This window comes from Hemicordylus capensis, chromosome 2 (assembly GCF_027244095.1).
Source record: "Hemicordylus capensis ecotype Gifberg chromosome 2, rHemCap1.1.pri, whole genome shotgun sequence".
NCBI classification, from domain to species: domain Eukaryota; kingdom Metazoa; phylum Chordata; class Lepidosauria; order Squamata; family Cordylidae; genus Hemicordylus; species Hemicordylus capensis.
In genome coordinates this window covers 165,613,907-165,632,545 of record NC_069658.1, presented here as the reverse complement: position 1 = coordinate 165,632,545, position 18,639 = coordinate 165,613,907, and the positions used below count along the sequence as shown (strand labels likewise).

At 48.3% G+C, this 18,639-nt stretch overlaps 1 long non-coding RNA gene across 3 annotated transcripts; it reads left to right on the top strand.

The window, feature by feature from the left end:
* The first annotated feature begins 1,941 nt into the window (after window positions 1-1,941).
* Window positions 1,942-17,812, top strand: LOC128346660 (uncharacterized). Of its 3 annotated transcripts, none has more exons than XR_008317112.1 (4): window positions 1,942-2,206; window positions 3,806-3,965; window positions 13,188-13,230; window positions 16,885-17,812. It is a non-coding gene; the product is annotated as an uncharacterized LOC128346660 (long non-coding RNA). The 3 variants fall into 3 exon arrangements; XR_008317113.1 differs by lacking the exon at window positions 1,942-2,206 and adding an exon at window positions 3,236-3,521; XR_008317111.1 differs by lacking the exon at window positions 1,942-2,206 and having other exon boundaries at window positions 3,574-3,965.
* The last annotated feature ends 827 nt before the right edge of the window (window positions 17,813-18,639 follow it).

The window sequence follows — 18,639 nt, the reverse complement described above, 5'->3', positions numbered from 1 at the left end:
ACAGAATCCTGTGGTTTTCTTTGGTAGAATACAGGAGCAGTTTACCATTGTCTCCTTCCACGTGGTATGAAATGTTGCCTTTCAGCATCTTCCTATATCACTGCTGCCTGATATAGGTGTTTACATTTGAACCCGCAACCTTTTGCTCCCTAGGCAAGTTACTTCCCTGCTGTGCCATTAGGTGTGGCTTGTATTCCTTGTAAATCTAGGAGTAGGCAGTTGTGGTGTGTGTGTGTGTGTGTATGTGTGTGTGTGTGTAGGATCTTGATTATGGAAGTTGGCTGAGTGTCAGGATGGGACAGGTGTCTTGTGTGTGTGCTGCAGTAGTATTTAGGAACATAGGAAGCTGCCATATACTGAGTCAGACCATTGGTCTATCTAGCTCAGTATTGCCTACCCAGTCTGGCAGCGGCTTCTCCAAGGTTGCAGGCAGGAGTCTCTTGCAGCCCTATCTTGGAGATGCTGCCATGGAGGGAACTTGGGACCTAGATGCTCTTCCCAGAGTGGCTCCATCCCCTGAGGGGAATATCTTACAGTGCTCACACTTCTAGTCTCCCATTCAAATGCAAACCAGGGTGGACCCTGCTTAGCTAAGGGGACCAGTCATGCTTGCTACCACAAGACCAGCTCTCCTCCTCCACAACATAGGAGTATATACTGCATGTTGGCATCTGATGTAGGAATCTGCTTATGGTGGGCAAACGTATGCACAGTATGTTGGGGGCGCAATGGGGGGCGCGGCAGGGGGGGCGCAATTTCAGTGCTTGCCCCATGCACCGTTTTCCCTAGTTACGCCTCTGCCGGGATGTGTCCTTGCCCCCTGAGCAGGGGTGGGATGGGGGTGGGGTCTGTCAGGGGATTCACAGAATGTGGGGAGATCCCGGAAGGCTGATGGTTTGGATTCCTGCATGACATGACCCAAGGATGTCTCATCTGAAGCCCTGTTGGGGATTGTGTAGGGGTTCTCCACATCTGAGGGCCCCTCAGTGGCAATGTCGGTGTCCTTATCCAAGGATGCTTCAGGGTGTAATTTAGGGTGGATACTGACATCCAGCCCAATTCCGCTTTGGTGTTCCACAAGCTCTTTGGGTGAATATTTGCTCCCTTCCCCTGAAGGAAGGAGACCCCCATCTCCTTTGTCCCCCCACCTTCATCCATATGAGACATGGAAAGGACTTGAGCTATTGACGTGATCCTTCCTATGCACCTTCCTTTCCCACCGAGTGGTCCTCACCAGCTCTTCTTACTTTAATGTCCCCCCACTTAACCCAGACATCCCTTGCTTTCTTTCCCCGTCTCCTCTAATAATAAGCATCTAGTCAGTTAAGCACATACACTTAAGGCCCATTCACATGTTATGTTCAACACTCATACGACGAGTGTACAATGTACACAGGTAAAGTTCTGTACACAGGACAGTCATTCACATGTTATGCTGAGTGCAGTACAGAAGCACACTTCCTATCTGTACCATAATAGGAAACAGATTTGAAGGAAATACCACTACTACTACTACTAATAACAAACAAACAAACTTTATTTGTTAGCTGCCCCATAACAAATTGTTCTCTGGCCTATATCCTGGCCAGGTTTACTTTTAAAATAAACACAGGCACAGCCATTCACACAAACAAGTGTACAGACATCTGTACACTCGTACCGCATAATGTCGGAATCGGACTTTAGACAGTAATGCTGTATTAGTGGCCAGACACGTGAAACATCTTGCGTGATCTGTGTCATGTGGAAATGTCATGTGTGTTTCTTTAGATACAAGTCAAGCCTCTCTTTTGAATTCAATAACATATTTTTATTTCTATTTTAAACCTGTGGGTGGTCAGTTCTTTTGAGAAGTGGTCTATAACTGTGCCTCGCTGATTTTTTGTTGAACCCTGTTTGCTCTTTGTGACATCACTCTCTGTGATATTACCAACTGCCTTCTCTCAACTGTCAGCTGCTCAGAAGTTTCTGGTGGGAGCAAAAGGGGTTGATTTCTGCCATTCCTGGAGCCGTTCCCATCACTGAGTGAGAGAGAGGAGCTGGGAGAGGAGCTGCTTCCTTCTCACCTCTGCTTTCCTCTGCCGGGATTAGCAGAAAGGTTGATCTCCAGATGATGCAGTTAAGGGCTTCAAGGACACCAGCAGGCCTTTCTCTCCTGGGCGCCTTCAGCATCGGGCCAGGTGCAGGATAGAGATCATGATGGAGGGTAAGGGGCTTCTCTTCTGTGCTGTGAACCGTTTCATCAAGTGGCGAGGAGTTTCAAGGGTAGCCCTGGCTTTCCTCTGTTTCCTTTGGAGGAGACATAGGGGGTTTCTGTAGAATTTCCTTTATCCGGCTGTTAGCTAGACCTTGGTCCACTGGGCCAAGCGAGGCACTTTTTAAAGTAGAGACTCTTCTTTTGAGCAGGGGGAGAGCAGTTGTCCCTCTTCAGCATGGCACAGCGCCCTTTCCAGGGCCTCCCTTGTGTCTCTTTTCCAATCATGTGGCCCTTGGGAACAGGGAGCCAATGGGGGGGGGGTCCTCCTCTTGTGCCACACAGTTTGGGAAACGGCCCTGCTCCCTGGGCCAAGAGGGACCTTTGGACGAAGTCGCAGTTCCTTTTGGGACACGGAAACCTCTTCGGGCCTTCTTGTGACACACAGCTTGGCTTCCCTCCCTGCTAACTGAGCAAAACATTTTTTAAAGTGGTGCCTCGCTTATATTTCGGGGTGGGGGGCAGGGAGCAACTGCCCCTAATCAACTCAGCATAGCATCCTTCTGAGGCTACTGCTGGCGTCTCTCTGGAGCTGCTGCTTGGACCGTGAGCCCCTCTGGGACAGGGAACTCTCTTCTCATTCCTTTTGCAATGTTAACTCCTTTTAGTTAAAAATGGCATCTCAACCTTTGTACTAATTGTGCATCGTGAGTGTGACTGGAAAGAGTGACGAGATCACATGGTCCCTCCTCCCTGCATGAGAGGGAGGGGTCTGGTCTTGTTCAGACACACCTCTGCACGTCATTCAGACCCGGGAACTGCGGGTTAAGTGCTTACACATCTGGATGTATCTGATTTTTCTTTATGTCAAAAGAAAAAGAGATACCAAAGCTGGACCGTGAAAGATTTGGGGGCACAAGAGGAGAGCTGGTCTTGTGGAGGCAAGCATGACTTGTCCCTTTAGCTAAGCAGGGTTGACCCTGGTTGCATCTGAATGGGAGACTTGATGTGTGAGCACTGCAAGATATTCCCCTCAGGGGATGGAGCCGCTCTGGGAAGAGCAGAAGGTTTCAAGTTCCCTCCCTGGCATCTCCAAGATAGGGCTGAGAGAGAGTCCTGCCTGCAACCTTGCAGAAGCCACTGCCAGTCTGTGAAGACATTACTGAGCTAGATAGACCAATGGTCTGACTCAGTATATGGCAGTTTCCTATGTTCTATGTTCCTATGTCTTTTCTTCTGTCTACCTGGAGGAAGGTCAAGCTGCACAAGGAGAATGCAGGATCCTGCAAGGAAACAGCTGACTGTGATGAGGGCATAATCAAGAAAGGTCTGGATTCTTGAACAGTAGAGCCTGAACCAGCTGCACCCAATAAGGGCTGGAGAGACCAGCTACAGGGTGGAGACCTGCAGGCCCCCATTTAAGCCCTGCTGAGTCTAGATGGCCCTTGCTACAAGAGCATGTTTAGCTGTGTTTCCTAATGTTTGAGTCTCTGTCTGTCCAGCATCCAGGCTCTGCTGGCTTATCTCCTGGGGCCTTTGTCTTTCCCTGTTATTCCTTTCTGCAGGAGTTCTCTGGTCCTTGTCCAAACTGTCTTCCTCTCCTCTTTTTAGGCCTGGTCTCCACTTGGCCTAGCAGCCTTCCCTGAGCTGGGCCTGTGCCAAAGTAAAAGTGCCCAGGAGAAGGAGTGGGAATCGGAAAAGAATGAAGGCGAAGCAAGCAATGGAGGATCCTGATAGCTGTGTCTCCTGATCCATACTACAGTCCTGTAAGGTAGGCGAGTCTTGTTGGTTCCATATCACAGATGGGATAACTGAGGCATTCGGGGTTTGCCTGAAGTCTTCTGAGGCCAGATCCAAAGCAGGGACTTCCAGATGAGTCATCCAGACTCCTGGTCAGCCGGTCCTAGTAGCTCTCCTAGTTACAGAGAGGGCTTTGGGAAGAAGCTGGGTCCGTCTTAGAGAAAGTAGGTGCTCTTTGTGTCTCTGAATTCTGTGGGGGGAAACATGGAAAACTCTGCTGTGTTTGGGTTGTGGGGCAAGCACTGCTGGGCTGTGATGCTGCGTTCCTGGTCTCTTCCAAGGAATCTCTCCAAAGATTGGGGAAAGGAGGCTTGCCTTCTCCCCATGGCTCTGTTCTATGCTGAGAGCATCTGGGGCTCTTTCCCCCAGCAAGTGCTCCAAGATGGCCCCTGAGGCCCAGGGGAGGTAGGCCCCAAAGTTAAACCAGCTGTCACTGGGGTAGGTGGTGTGGGGCTCATCTGCGCCAGGCCGTGCAATCCCAGTCTGGACCCCAAATGAGCAGGTGTGGGGAAGAGATGCCCCTGAGGCCCGTGGGGAGTTGCAGGGAGGGAAGGAGAATCGTGTGGAGTGTCTCTTGTTTCAATCTGCAAATCAGCCCTATAGGGTAGGCAAGTCTCCTCCGGCAGATGGGAAGCCTGAGGCCCTGGGGTTTTCCTGATAGATTTTTAGCCTCTCTTAATGTCTCTGTGCCATTTAAGTAAAATACATTTTAAAAATCTTGCACAAAGTTGACTGAAATGCAGCAAACTGGAAGGAGGTGGCAGCTAGCAGGCGGTCCTGGGACTGGATTTGGGGAAAGTGCTGCAGAAGTCGAGTGTGTGGAGGGGAATGCAGGAAGGCCTGGTCCCTGCAGCTGTGTGGAAGACAAGGGCCAGATCGCAATGCTCAGTAGCAGTGAATGGGCCCCGTGAGCAGGGGGGGCTGGTCAGTAAGGGCAGGGGGGCTGTGCCCCCTCACCCCCCAGAATCCCAGGAGGACAGGGGCAGAGGGGAGCATCTCCAGTCAGTGTCCCAGGAGCAGAAAAGGAAGGACTTGCCTAACTGATGTACCAGGCTAGAAGGACTCAGTATCACTTACTGCCTGGCTTTGTGTTTTCATTTTTGAATTCCTGTGTGTCTCCTTGGTTCCCTGTGCCTGCCTCTCAATTTGTGTGCCAAGGTAGGCTTGAGGTGAATATGCCCTAAATATTCTGTTTTCTCAGTATATTCTCACGGGGGCTGGGGGTGGGAATAGGAAATTGTGAGTAATTCCTACTGAGCATTAAAATATTTGGAAAACATTCTCCAAATAATTTTCCCAGCAGCCTCATTGGCAAATGAGAGCTGAACTTTTAATCTGCTTAGAAATGCAGATACAGTTAATTACCCAGCAGTTATAGCCCATTATTGCTGTGACACCTCCTCCTCTCCCATACTTAATTTACAGATTCACTGTAAAACTGACTCCTGATTCAGTAAGAATTTCCCTTTTTTGTTACTTTGATTTTTAAAATTAATCTCAGCCTGTTCAGAATCATCATAGCAGGAATGTTAGCACTGAGGAACAGGAGCAGCCCATCAAGACACACGTTTATGTCCTCTTTTCTGCAAACTGACCTTGGAAAAGCAGAATTAAACACAAAATTGTGAAATGTAAAACCCCACATTTGGTGTGCTGATTGTGTTGTGTCTGTTTACCACAAGACAACTGGCGTATGACTCAGGGAGGCGTGAGTTTGAATCCCCCACTCAGCCATGAAAGCCACTGTGTGTGACTGTGGGCCCACATGCTTGTCTCTCAGCCCAAACTACATCTCTGATGGTTGTGAGGATAATAATCATCATGTAAAAATACGACGATGGATATTCATATATTGCTTTTCAACAGCAGTTCCCAAAGCGATTTACAAAGAGAAATAAAAATAAAGATGGATCCCTGTCCCCAAAGGGCTCACAATCGAAAAAGAAACCTAAGGCAGACACCAGCAACAGCCACTGGAGGGATGCTGTGCCTGGGTTGGATGGGGCCTGTTGCTTGCCCCCTGCAATGGTAAACCCAAAGAAAACCACAGGGCTCTGTGGGCGCCAGTAGTCAAAATTGACTTGACGGCACACTTTACCCTGCCATAGAAATATATGGCACTGTCTATATTGCACTGTCCTCTTTGCCTTCTCCATACTCCATAATCTTAATCTTGACCAATCACAAACTGAAAGAAGTGTGCACACAAATTCTAAACTTCAGACAAAGATCTTCATAAAGAGAAGAATAGGCAGCAGACACTTACCCATTGTTCCAAGAAAAGAGGTCAATCTCTCTCTCTCTGTATTAAGATTAAGAGAGGCTAGAAAACATCCTGTTCCTTTTTACCAAGGCCCTCTTCATAACGTGGAGACTGGAGTAGCACAGGGCCAAGAGGCTGCACTAGCAGTCTGACAGCCCCCACTGGATGCTGCCTCTATCAGGAAAACCCCAGGGCCTCAGGCTTCCCATCTGCCAGAGGGACTTACCTACCCTATAGGGTTGATTTGCAGATTGAAACAAGAGACACTCCACACGATTCTCCTTCCCTCCCTGCAACTCCCATGGGCCTCCAGAGCATCTCTTCCCCACACCTGCTCATTTTGGTCCCAGACAGGGATTGCACGGCCTGGCTCAGATAAACCCTGTGCAGTAGTCCTGTTCAGGTGTTACATCAACCGTAGATGCTGAAACCAAGATGTACTGGTTTCAATACTAGTACTGGTTTCAGTGCTAGATGTACTGAAACCAAGTACAGCATCCTCTAGAGCAGAGATTCTCAACATTGGGTCCCCAGATGTTATTGGACTTCAACTCCCATAATCCCCAGCCAAAGGCCACTGGGCCTGGGGATTATGGGAGTTGAAGTCCAATAACATCTGGAGACCCAACGTTGAGAATCCCTGCTCTAGAATATGCTCTGTCCCTCACGTCCATACTCCATCCCCATACTATCCATGAGTACAACATTCAGATACTATAGTCACAGATTGTGTGGGCTAAAGAACACGTCAGTGTGAGGATGAGGTGTGCTACTGGAGAATGCTGTAGCTGGGTACAGCATCCATGCTTATATAAGACCTGTACAGGGCTAGTGAATACAGTACCTATGATGCAGAAACTGGCACTTACCCAGATCACAATGGAATGTGGAGAATCCATGCATCTTTGATTGTGTTGAAAATTAGGATATCCCCATGGAGATGGTGGGCTCTGCACTACTTCCTGCACATTGCTACATCCCTAAGGATGCTCTGGACACTGCTCTTAGACCCATCCAAAGATATGTTCTTGCCTAGAAATCCTGACAGTTGCATTTGTAAAACAATAGCAACAGAGAGATGGGAGGGGGGATAAGAAGAATGCCTTAGCTCAATGCTTTATCTGCAGACCTCCACCGTAGTTAGGGTACAATGTAAAGGGACTGAAGTGAAACTTCATTTACATGTCAGAAATGTGGTACTTCTCTAGGCCATGACTGGACACTAGGAACCAAGCAGGAATCTCCCACAGCTTATTTGGGGGTTCTCCTGTCAGCCTGCACAGCTTTTCTGAGGGAGAAGCGAGGCCGATTTTCTCCTCGGAAACAAGGGCTTTTCTGATTAGGGCTATCTCTAGCTGGGAGGTTTTTTTCATGCGAGTTTGCGTTAGCTTATGCAAGGAATGGCACGGGGAGACAAGACTAGGGCCCTATACCTAGCAGTCCTTGCACTGGTTTATCCCACTATGTTCTGTCCACACCAGGGCAAGGTGTAGGGAGCTTCTTGGGTTGGGGTTGCTCACCTGCTCCTCCCTTTGAGGTTTAATCTTTTAAAATGGAGGTATCTTGTAGGTAGGGATGTGCACGGAACCGCCAAACTGCGGTCTGGAACTGGGGTGGGGGTAGCTTTAAGAGCGGCGGGAGGGCTTACTTACTACTCCCGCCTCTTTCCCGCTCTGGCGCCGTAAGTTTAGTAGTAATTGGGGCGGCAGGATACCTCCCTGCCGCCCCTTCCCCGCTGTTGCTGTAAAACTCCCAGGAGTCCTTTGCATGCACACGCGCACATTGTGCGCGCGCTTCACGTCTCTGTGACGTGCACGCGCGCAAAGGACTCCTGGGAGTTTTACAGCAACAGCGGGGAAGGGGCGGCAGGGAGGTATCCTGCCACCCCAATTACTCGTAACATTACGGCGCCAGAGCGGGAAAGAGTCGGGAGGGGTAAGTAAGCCCTCCCGCCGCTCTTAAAGCTACCCCCCCACCTGAACCGGAACGCCAAGGTCCGGACCGTTCCGGGCCCATCCCTACTTGTAGGGATGTGGATGAATCAAGATCTGTGCACAGATTCACAGCACCGTTTTGGCCCCTTTAAAAGGGAGGAGAGAGCAGGTGTCTGCCTATTCCTCCACCTCTCCATGCTGCTTCCTACTGCGATGGCGCTCCCCCCAGTCGCCCTGGCGCAGCGGTGCAGCAGCACAAGCAGCACACACATGGCCTCTGCACATCTTGGTTTGTGCACATCCCTAGTATGTTGCTGCCCCTGCTAACTGAGGAAAGAGGCACCACCTTTTCAAGAGGTGACTTGGTCATATTGAGCAGTGGGTGGAGCAATTCTTCCTATCCAATTCCAGCATAACACCCCTCCATAGTAGTAAACCACTATGGCCTGGTTTACACAGTCATTTGAAGCTAGGTTTAATGTGGGTTACCAGCATTGAAGTGATTGTGTGAACCAAGGTGTTAACCTGAGATTCCCACCTTGACATGGGTTCATGCAATCACACTAATGCTGGTAACCCACATTAAACCTAGATTCAGACTATTCTGTGAACGAGCCATATGTTGTTGTTGTGTTAAGATTTTTTTTAAGATTTTGAGCCCTTTGGGGAAAGGCAACCATCTTTTTCCTTTTTTCTATGTAATAATAATAATAACAATAATAATTCAATTTCTATACTGCCCTTCCAAAAATGGCTCAGGGTGGTTTACAAAGAGAAATAACCAACAAATAAGATGGCTCCCTGTCCCCAAAGGGCTCACATTCTAAAAAGAAACATAAGACACACACCAGCAACAGTCACTGGAAGTACTGTGCGGGGGGTGAATAGGGCCTGTTACTCTCCCCCTGCTAAATAAAGAGAATCACCACGGTAAAAGGTGCCTCCTTGCCAAGTTAGCAAGGGTTCCTTTAAAACCCTTGTTGCTCTTGTTGAAAAGTGATATAGAAATATTTGACATTGTAGTTGTTGCTGTGGACTTCTGGTAGTTCAGCCAATTTTGTTGCTCGTCTAGTCATCATGGTGGATGATTAGTGCTCGATTGTCTCTTATTTAGCCAGTGTCTTCATTATTTCCCCACTTTTATTTCCATTTTAGCAAAACAGTGCAATAGTGACTAGAACTCCCAGCATCATTTTCTTTTCTTTTTTAAATGTAGGAACAGAAGAAGCTGCCATATACTGAGTCAGACCATAGATCCATCTCTCTCACTATGGTCTACACAGACTGGCAGTGGCTTCTCCAAGGTTGCAGGCAGGACTCTCTCTCAGCCCTATCTTGGAGAAGCCAGGGAGGGAACTTGAAACCTTCTGCTCTTCCCAGAGCAGCTTCATCCCCTGAAGGGAATATCTTGCAGTGCTCACACATCAAGTCTCCCATTCATATGCAACCAGGGTAGACCCTGCTTAGCTAAGGGGACAAGTCATGCTTGCTACCACATGACCAGCCCACCTCTCTGTAGCTGCAGGATGTGTGGATTTGGATAGGGGCCAGGGTGCAGAGGGATGGGGATCCAGTCTTCTGCTCTTGTGCCAATTACCAGCTTAGATCTCAGTATTCATCACGGAAAGGAAAGCTTATGGGCATTTCCCCTTCAACAGCTAACAAATTCTGGTAGCAATTAGCATTAGGGCTATGGATTTGAGGGGAAGCATTATACCCCTCCTGCACACTACAAATGTCATCCAAATCAGCCCCTCCCTTTGTGGCTTGCTTTATTGGAGGGAGGAGAGGGCATTAGGAGTTCCATAGAGATCCTGAAATACAGTCCTTCTATGTTCAAATACACCCCACCCATTGAGTATTTATCCTGTCTTGAGATTCAAGGTATAAAGAGAGTCTTTGGTCCTAGCAAAAATACATAATTTCTCCCTACAATCAGGCTCTGAAACTACAGGCTGCTTAGCTTAACTTCTGTGCCAGGTAAATTGATGGAAAGCATACTTAAGGACAAAATTGTTAAACAAATAGAAGACTAGGCCTTGCTGAATGAGAACAGGTTCATATGTGGTCTGGTAACAGAAGGCAGGAATAAATGGGCAGTTTTCACAATAGAGGGAAGTGTGAAGTGGGGTCCCCCAGAGATCTGTACTGGGACCAGTGTTATTCAACTTGTTCATAAATGATTTAGAAATTGGGGTAAGCAGCTAAGTGGCCAAATTTTCAGATGACACTCAACGATTTAGTGTAGTGAAATGCAAAACAGATTGTGAAGAGCTCCAAAAGGATCTCTCCAAACTGGGTGAGTGGGCGACAAAATGTCAAATGTGGTTCAATGTAAGCAAGTGTAAAGTGATGCATATTGGTATTTTAAAAACCCCAACTTGACATATACACTGATGGGGTCTGAGCTGTCAGTGGCTGACCAGGAGAGAGAGCTTGAGGTCATGGTGGACAGCTCATTGAAAGTGTCCTCAGTGTGCGACAGCTGTGAAAAAAGGCCAATTCTGTGCTAGGGACCATAAGGAAGGGGACGGAAAATAAAAATGTTAGTATTATAATGCCCTTATACAAATCTATGGTGTGGCCAGATTTGGAGTACTGCGCACAGTTCTGGTCACCGTCTTTTAAGAAGGACATTGTCGAACTGGAAAAGGTGCAGAAGAGGGCAACCAAGACAATCAGGGGCCTAGAACTAGGGGCATATCTAGGGGAAATAGTGCCTAGGGCAAGCACTGAAATTGCACTCCTGTCCAAACAGGGATGATGGGACTTGTAGTCAACAATATCTGGAAATGCCTGTTAAAAGGAACACTGTACCATCTAGAGTAGAACACTGTACCATCTAGACATGGTTGTTGATCAAAACCTGAAAACATGAGCCATCTCTGTAAAAGACTTAGAACAGCAGTCAGGAGTTATGTGAGGATTCCAAGTTTCATTTTCGGTCTCATCTCATGCTTTAAAAAAACAAAAAAAAACCCCGTGATTTTGTCCTAGAGGATCACCTGCCCAAATAGCCACTAGCAAAATAGGGGAAGAAGAAGGTGTTGGTGGTGGTGGTGGTGGGGTGTCTATAAACCAGTGAATGATTCCTGCCAGCCTTTGTCTTGTGATGACTGTTGGCTCATGATGGGGTATATGTGTATTCACCACACTAGTGCTTACTTTGGCACCAGGAGGGAGGAGGATACATTAGTTTGCCACACGAGACAGAGGAATTTGCATTTGCAACAGGAGCAGACAGCCAAGTTCTGGCAGGGCCAAAACCAGCCCCTGCCAGACTAAGAAATCATTGTCATTTGCCCCTTCCTGTCACAAGCAGTGTGCTGTTCTTTTATTATTGACTCTAACTCTCAGATATCCCAGTCATGGATGGAAAATTCAGGGTCAATTTACAAGAGACACATTTTCTACATGGAAGTTTCTTCTGTGCAGGTGTTGTGCAGAAAGTTTTGTGTAGTGACCACCAGGGGCATAGCAAGGTTGGAATGGGCCCAGAGATGAGATTTTAAAATGGGCCCCCAGCCCCTCAAAGTCCAGGGCCTCCACACATCCCAGGCCCCCAAGGATTAAGTCTGATATTTCAAAATAAGTATGCTGCCTGGAAATACATTTCACTGAATACACACACGCACACTTCACAGTATATAGTGATAGACATTGAGTACTATATATTTGTGCTACTTTTAATGCCTAGAACACACCAGAAACACTAATTATTAAAATGGCCTCCTCGCTGCAGATTAGCAAAGGAGACTTTCAACCATGCAGGGTGAGCCTATGTTTGTTTTCTCAGAATTCTTGAACAAATTCAGTCAAGTTTGATTCCAGGAGGTTTTTCACATGAGGCTTTTAAAGCCCTTTAACACACACCTCCTCTGGAATGGAGGTGCTGCATTCACATGTTGGCCAGATTTATCCTGAAGTCCCTACAAGTTATTGGGGAGCAGTTCACACGCAATTCAGGTTTTTCCACTGCTCGTTAGAGTGCAGCCTGATTGATATCCAGAGTATGAGAAGATGCTCTTATACAAAAGTTCTCATGTCTGAGCAAGTTACAGTCTTCATATGCTCATTGTAAGAGAGCAACTAATCATTGGTTTGACTCATGCTGTAGGACACTAAGTAAACAATTGAAGAGTATTTACAGACAGTATAGATCGGGCTCAGAACACTCCCACCAATCTATTTTTCAGATAAAGAAAACATACAAAAGCCATCTCAAATTTGCTAAACATCAAGCCTCACCAAATGACAATGGATATTCATATACTGCTTTTCAACAGAAGTTCCCCAAGCGATTTACACAGAGAAATAAAAATAAAGATGGATCCCTGTCCCAAAGGGCTCACAATCGAAAAAGAACCCTAAGACAGAAGCCAGCAACAGCCACTGGAGGGATGCTTTGCTGGGGTTGGATGGGACCTGTTGCTTGCCCCCTGCAGTGGTCAACCCAAAGAAAACCACAGGGCTCTGTGGGCGCCAGGAGTCAAAACTGACTTGACGGCACACTTTACCTTACAAATGCCATCGGTATATAAATATCAGAGCATCAGCACTTAAAAAGGTGTCTCTTTGCTCAGTTAGCTGGGGTAGCTGCTAATTGAGTCAAGTTAAGTAGCTAATTGCTAAACTTTATTTTCTTAAAACTACTTGCTTTCATAAAACTCCCCTGCCTTGTCTAGCACTCCTCTGTGTATATGGAGATTGTAGCAAATCCTAAGAGATCAAAGGTAAAGGTAGACTGTGCCGTCGAGTCGGTATCGACTCCTAGTGACCAGGAGTGGTTTACCATTACCATCTCCCATGCAGTACGAGATGATGCCTTTCAGCACCTTCCTGCTGCTGCCCCATATAGGTGTTCCCCATAGTCTGGGAAACATACCACCAGGGATTTGAACCAGCAACCTCTGGCAGTCATGTCATTTCCCTGCTGTGCCATTGAGTAGCTCCTAAGAGATTAGCAAAGCATAAAAAATCTTTCTCTATTTCACAGTGTTGAAGAACCTCTTGAATTTGTCTTCCCAGAAGATGGAGAGGTAAGTCTGACTCCTACCACCTCCAGAGGCCAGACTGTCAGAGAGCTACATAGGAAAAGACAGCAGTCCACAGATATCCAAGGTGTTGAAAAAGGAGCGTACTTCCTCTCTGTTGCTACTGAGCGCAGCACTGAACGCTGCCAATACGAGAATGCAGGTTTAGGCTAGGCAGTAGGAATGCTTTCCCAAATGGGAGAAGGGTTGCCAAGGTCACCTCATGGAGTCCTGGGCTCCTCTTTGCTGATGGTTTTCAGACAGAAGCCAGATAACGATGATCTCCAAGGAGCCTTCCCACTCTAAAATGCAAAGATTCTGCTGTGATCGTCACATTGAGTCTGCAAGGGATCTGCAAGTCCCGCCCCCCCGACACCCAGACTGATTCTATTTGCCCCCCAAGTTGACTGCAGTTATGAGGAAGCAGATTTAAGCTAAGCCTTGAGAATAATTTCCCACGGGAGAGATGTCTGCAGAGGCACACACAACCATCCCAAGTACAGATATAGATAGTATAGAGGTACACTCGCACATATACTTGTGAACACTTTTTTAATGTCAATAATTGGTAAAGAGGGACCAGTGATGCATGGATTTATTTTTCTGATTGAATCCCTTCCCTTGATGGGAGTTGCAGCCCAACAACATCTGGGACCAAGTTTGAGAATCTCTTGTCTGTTGGCTTCCCAGAGGCATCCAGTGAGCCCCTATGGGGAAACAGCATGCTGGATTAGATAGGCCTTGGGTCTGATCCAGCAGGGCTGTTAGGTTCTTAACAGTCAGGTATGATGGGAGTTGTAGTCCAACTTCTATTTCCAGTCATTCTCTTCAGCCTGACCTACTTTACAGGACTATTGTGAGGATAGAAGAATTGCATATTTGGAGGTCCCGGCAGTAAGGGCAGATATAAATTCCAGAAGCCAAGGGTTCTTAAAATTGGGTCCCCAGATGTTTTGGGACTAGAATTCCCATCATCCTCAGCTACAAAACCTTGCAGGAATATTGCATGTCTTGTTGATCAAAAGGGAATCATGCATGTTTGGAATGGAAGGGTCCTTGTAAGAGCCCTGAAAAGTCAGAAGTTAGATTACACAGAAGTTATATTAGAAGTTACAAATATTTTAAAGTTGATGCTTATGCTTTATTTTAAAAACATTTATATATTTCATATTGAAAAGACTCTTGGTTAAAACAACGCAGGGTTGTGTACAGCCCATCGGATCCCTCTACTACCTCTTGGTTTCTCCCAAGACGTGCTCAAGAGAGATTTCCATAGAGATCTGCTTGCACAGACATGACACTTTCATCTTGCTTCTGAATCCTTGCAATAGCTGCCACTTGAAGCACTAGAGGGGTGGGGAGGGATAGCTATTCACAGCAATTAGCCAAGAAGCTAGGGATGACCCACCTGTAGCTCAGCAGCTGCTGTTGGACTAGAACTCGCATCATCCCCAGCTGCTGTGTTGAGACTACAGATGATCACACCCATCAAAACAGGTGGCTGGGGATGGTAGAAGTTGTAGTATGGTGGGAGTTGTAATCCAACACAGTGATAACAAATATAGTTCCCTGATGCAAATCCATGGTGAAAAGCATCGTGAAAGAAAGCATCAGGGTTTGGGCAACAGCTTGTATAAGGGGGCTGGATAAAGAAATCAACATGAAAATAGGAAGGTTGAAACTAAGGGCGAATAAGGGAAGGCCATTAAAGTAACACATTGATCTGAATTTAAGATGCTATTACCCCAAATGATTTGATGTTAAAACTCAGGGTCACGACGTAAATTCAGAATCCTGCTGTTTTAGGTAAGTAAATGTTTAACATATATTAAACTGCCACCCATTCCTGGAGGGCCGGCTGCCCGTTGGTTCTTTCCTCCTGCCTCCCAAATGACTTGATGTTAAAATTCAGGTTCATGAAATAAATTCAGAATCCTGCTGTTTTAGGTAAGTAAATGTTTTAACATACATTAAACTGCCACCCATTCCTGGAGGGCCATTCGCCCGTTTGTTCCCCCCCCCCTCTTGCCGGACCCCACGAGGCTTGGCGTTCCCCCCCCCTCTTGCCGGACCCCACGAGGCTTGGCGTTCCCCCCCCCCTCTTGCCGGACCCCACGAGGCTTGGCGTTCCCCCCCCCCCTCTTGCCGGACCCCACGAGGCTTGGCGTTCCCCCCCCCCTCTTGCCGGACCCCACGAGGCTTGGCGTCCCCCCCCCCTCTTGCCGGACCCCACGAGGCTTGGCGTCCCCCCCCCCCTCTTGCCGGACCCCACGAGGCTTGGCGTCCCCCCCCCCTCTTGCCGGACCCCACGAGGCTTGGCGTCCCCCCCCCCCTCTTGCCGGACCCCACGAGGCTTGGCGTTCCCCCCCCCCTCTTGCCGGACCCCACGAGGCTTGGCGTTCCCCCCCCCCTCTTGCCGGACCCCACGAGCCTTGGCGTTCCCCCCCCCCTCTTGCCGGACCCCACGAGGCTTGGCGCGCCCCCCCCTCCTGCCGGACCCCACAAGGCTTGGCGCTCCCCCCCCCTCCTGCCGGACCCCACAAGGCTTGGCGCTCCCCCCCCCTCCTGCCGGACCCCACAAGGCTTGGCGCTCCCCCCCCTCCTGCCGGACCCCACAAGGCTTGGCGCTCCCCCCCCCTCCTGCCGGACCCCACAAGGCTTTTCCAGTTGTTTTCTCAGGAGTGGGACAGGACTTCGCTAACTCATGAACCAAGGTTGTACCCAGTATTATTTCCTTTCTCATTTTGTCTTATTTTATTTCAATTCTTGTGTCTGTCCTTCGTTCCCTTTTCTTGTTTCCCCTGGAACTGTATTCGGGGCCCTTCAACTTTATTTGGGCAATGTCCCCCAGAAGTTTTGTATGTGAAATTTTTGTACTTTTAAATTGCCTCTCTCTTAAATGGTTTCTTTAAATTTTTGTACAGCCTATTGGATCCCTCTGCTGCCCTTTGATTTCTCTTGGACCAGCTCGACAGATGTTTCCATAGTAGTCTCTTTCCACATGTTTCATGTTTCTGCTGCTTGTTTGCTGTAGCTGCCACTTGAGCCCTCATGCTAAATATGCTAAATAAAATAAATGTGTGGTTTGGTGGGGCAGCGGGTGGGGCTATCTATTCACAGCATTTAGGCTCTGGCCGGGTGGAGTTGTGGTGTCAAGAGGGGGCAGGGCAGCAAACTGATTCTCTACAGAGCAGACATCCAAAAGCAAGAGAAATGGCACAGAGGAAGCCGAGAGGCTAGAGATTGCCCGACGCTCCCCAGCTCTTGTTGGATTACAACTCCCATCATCCCCAGCTTCTCTTGTTCAGGACTACAGCTCCCATCACCCCCTGCCATAAAGCTTGGCTGGGGATGATAGAAGCTGTCCTCCAATCACCCCCAGCCACCTTGTATTGTGGCATGAGTTGATGGGAGTTCAACAACAGCTAGAAAACCTCAGGCTGGCCACACCTGCAATAACAAATACAGTCCCCTGATGTAAATCCAGATCTTCTTATGAAGAGAACCATCACGTTTTGAGCAATGGCTTGTTGGGGGGGGGGGGGGGGCGGATAAACAAATCAACATGAAAACCAGGCAGTTGAAACAGAGGGTCATGAAGAAAACACCACTTAAGTAGCTCACATTTGTTTCCTTTTTCTTCTCTCTCCGCTATACCAGCAAAGAAGAGCTTCCCTTTCAACATCTAACAAAGGATCCCATCCTGCTTCTGATGCACTGTTATCAACGCGAGTGCTGAGGGTTGCCTCGGCCGGGTAAATATGCATTGACACAATGACAAATCTCTCCGGTGGCTGAGCGGAATGGTGGGCCCTAGAGAAGGCAGGAAGAGGCTGAGGAGAGCAACCCCACAACAGATGCCCATTCCCTTTTTGACTAGGTTTGCAAAAGCCTCGTGTACACTCAAGGTCATGAGGCTTTTGCAAAGAGGGGGCATAGTTTCCCGGGAAACGACTTCACCCCAGGAGTGGAATCCACACCTTAGTTTACAGAGCTCCCTTCAAACTAGTTACTGAAGTTGCAGCCCAGGTTTGCACCCGTTCCCTCTGTCCCATCTCTTGATTCCGAGTCTGGGTCCCCACCCCACCCCTTCCCCTGGCTCTGCATCCAGTGCGGGGTGCAAATGTCATGTCCAGTCCTGGCAGGGTGCAAGAAACAAGGCTGGACCCCACAGTGAACCATTCTGTAAGGCCAAGCAGGGGGGCAGAGGGTGCGCTAGTGAAAGCGATCCCCGCCCTCTCTTGGCCTTCTGCAGGGACACCTTGGCATCCACTCACCCCCCTCAGGTGACAGTGTGGGACTAGCCGGTCGCCATTTGGGGCCGAGTAGGAATTTTCCCCATCCACCCGGATTGGCCTGGAGGTGGCTGGTTTTTTGCCTACTCTGCACTGTTGCACTGGAAGGGATTTCTGATCTGGCGGATGTTAGGAGTGGTGCCGCTAAATAGTGTAGCCCCTTGGTCACCATGGCAGGTCCGAGGAGGGGATGTAGTGCCCCACCCCATTGGTGGCAGGTGCGATTTCCCCCAGCTACACTCTAGTTCTCTGCTAAAATGAGTCAATAAAGTGATGGCCCTAGTTTCAACCCATTTCCTGTGTGCTGTCGTTTATTTCTGGGTGTGGGTGCAAAGGGACTTCATGGCAGAACGCTTGCAAGACAGTCTCAAGTAGCATTGAGTGTGAGCTATAGATCCACAAAGGCAAGCTTTACAAAGAGGCAGAATCCGAAATTCAGGAGAAGCATGAGTTGCTCCTTCTGCTCTAGCCAGGTCTTCTGCTCCTCCAACTCCACAAATGGGAGTCTGGTTCATACTCACACAATCAAGTGGCAAAGCTCTGCATAGACTGTATCACTTCAGGCTGCAAGTGGAAGGTAGGGTTTTTAAATGCTCTCCCTCATAATAGTTTTTTTTAAAAAAATAGCATGTTGGGAACAAGTGTTCAACTCAGGGGTGCAAACAGAGAAAAAGCTTAAGGAGCACCTCATTAATTTTATTTTGTGGATAGGTATGGGCTATTAGAGGCACAGTGGGGAAGTAACTTGCCTAGGGAGCAAGAGGCTGCTGGTTCAAATCCCCGCTATTTCCCAGTCTATGGGAAACACCGATATCGGGCAGCAGTGATATGGGAAGATGCTGAAAGGCATCATCTCATACTGCCGGGAGATGGCAATGGTCAACCCCTTCCCAATTCTACCAAAGACAACCACATGGCTCTGTGGTTGCCAGGAGTTGGCAGGTGGTGTGATAAAATGCAGGGGAAACTGCTCAATTGGTTAAGGGTGATGTGCACTCTTGGTTCAGTCTAACCCTTTCCCTTCAGAGCTATTTTTCGATGTGCAGGGATCTTCTGTGGGGAGGGATGCACAAATCACACATCTGCAGCTTGAAGTGATACAATCCAGGAAAAGGTTACT